Below are 2,590 nucleotides of genomic sequence, written 5' to 3' on the forward strand. Positions count from 1 at the left end.
ATATATACATATATATATATATATACATATATATATGTGTATATATATATATATATGTATATATATATATATACACACACATACACACACACACACAGATACTGATTTAACTGATTTAATTCAAGGGACCGAGTCACACAGTTGTGGAGGGTAGCAAATCACAAATTTGTGAGTTAGGTGTCAGGCTGGAAGTTTCTACTGACTCACATGGTTCCAGGGACTGACAAACCCAAAATCCACATGCCAGGTGACAGGCTGCTGGTTCACATCCCAAGAAACAAAGATCAGATGATGACAAGTTGGATGCAAGATCCAGAGCAAGTTAGTGAACTTTGCTAGAACATCCATATATATTGGATTCAGGACACATTCCTGAGAAAACTCCTCTTACAACTGATTGACTGATAGCATCAGATCACATCATATAGGTGATTACATTATAGTTAGTTATGGAAAAATAATCAGTGCAGAGCTCCTAATCAGTGCAGTCTGCCAAACCAATGATAATCATAACCTAATCAGGTTTACATAAAATTAACCATCACAGTCACCAAGGCTGGTTTCCTCACTTCAAATGCAGATTTGGCTTACATAACTTGCATCTAACTGGAGAAGCTGGAAGCACAGATCTTGAAGCTGCTGAAAAATTGAGGGATAAGCCAGACAAGATGGAAAAGGAAGGAGAGAAGTTGTCAAAAAATTTTACAGTGAAACAACTAGTTTTTTCTAAACTAAATCAGGGATTTCAGCTGCTTGAAAACATGGACCCAAAAGCTTATTGTTTTGCTGCAGTTGATAGGCAACTTTGGGAAGCAGTGAGATGGTACTGCAAAATATAAGAAGAAAAAGAGAAGACCGTACAGACAATTCTCAGTAATTTTTTGGCTAGAAACACCATCCTTATTCTGAGGATAATCCAGATGATCTAGAACCTTCTGCAAGCAGAGTTATTGCTGCAACTGACAAAATGCTAACATCATTCAACTCTTCATTATCAGAGTAAATTTTTATGATTGGTGTATTTTTTATGTATGTATGTATGTATCAAAATATATCTGTAAGTGTATAAGTAATGTTTCCAACCCCACAAAAAAAAGATCAGATTTACAAAGACACTGATAATAAAAGTCAGTAATGAAACCTAAACAAAAAAAAGAAGAGGTAATTAAGTTATGTCAGAACTGACTTAGGATTGGCAATAGAACTCTAGTACACCATCTAAGTTGGGGTCCATGTGTGCTGCTATGAAAGTTATAACTTAAACAATTCTCCTAATTGAAAAAAAAATGCCTCTTCTCTAAAATTGATATGACACTCTGCTGTGAGACACTTGCTGCTGGGCTTCCCATATCACTGTCCTTACAGCCCCATGTGAGCCCCAGAGCACGTATAAATGTCCACAAGGTCTGGGTATCGGGTTTCTCTGCTTTTTTCACCCTGACAAGGAAGGATAAAGAGACATACTCTAATCAGTCACGTGCATTAGGCATAATTCAAAACAAACTCTCAGGATTTAGATTATTGAAATTTGGGCTTATGTCCCTGTTCATTTCCTTCACTTAATATTTTTTGTGACCTTGATCATATTGCTTTTTCTTTCCAGGTTGCAAATTTTCAACTTGTGGAATTGAGACAAAATATCTTCCTGAAAGATTTGATACAGAAATAAATGAGGCAGTGTGTTAGAAAAATACTTCGTACTAAGAATTTAATTTAGAGCCTCTGGGTCACAGCTCTGGGCATACTACAACATAGCAAATAACTCCCTGTCATTGGAGTCTCTGGGTGATGTATGTTTATATTAACAGCTAATGCACTCAGCTGCCAGCCAAAAGGTTGTCTATCAGAGATGCCTTGGAAGAAAGGCCTGGCAATCTACTTCTGAAAAATCAGCGATTGAAAACCTTATGGAGCACAGTTCTATTTTGACACATATAGGGTCACCATGAGTGAGAATTCACTCTACGGTAACTGATGATGGTGGTGGTGGTAGTCTGCCATTAGGGAGACTACCAAGGCAATTAAAGTTGTTTAGCAAAAATTATTAAGGGCACTGAACTTAGAAAGAAACTTGTTTTTGAATCCCAATTCCATTGTTTACTAGCTGTCTGAACTTAATTAAGTTTCTTATTACTTGGTCTTCTCTTTCCTGCTAAGGTTCTCAAGAGACTCAAAAGATTAATGATAACTAACATGTGGCGAAGAAGCTGTGGTGGTAGAGTGGTTAAAGCATTCAGCTGCTAACCAAAAGTTTGGCGTTTCAGACCCACCAGCAGGAATCCATAAAGATTTACAGCCTTGGAAACCCTATGAAGCAGGTCTTCTCTGTCCTAAAGGGTCTCTGTGAGTCAGAATCAACTCAATGGCAGTGGGTGGGTAACACATGTTGAATACTGCTCTTTGCCAGATACTGCTCTAAACACTTAATGTTCAGTAATTTATTTTATTTCTGCAAAAACATTGAAGGCAATACTACTGTTATTATCCTCATTTTACAGAAGAAGGAAGTAAGAGGTTAAATAACTTGTCTTACATATAAAACAAGTAAATGGCAGGATTGACATTTAAACCACAGATTCTTAAATAATAC

Source organism: Orycteropus afer, unplaced genomic scaffold (genome assembly GCF_000298275.1).
Source record: "Orycteropus afer afer isolate SDZICR_OR568_19922 unplaced genomic scaffold, OryAfe1.0 scaffold00125, whole genome shotgun sequence".
Taxonomy (NCBI): domain Eukaryota; kingdom Metazoa; phylum Chordata; class Mammalia; order Tubulidentata; family Orycteropodidae; genus Orycteropus; species Orycteropus afer.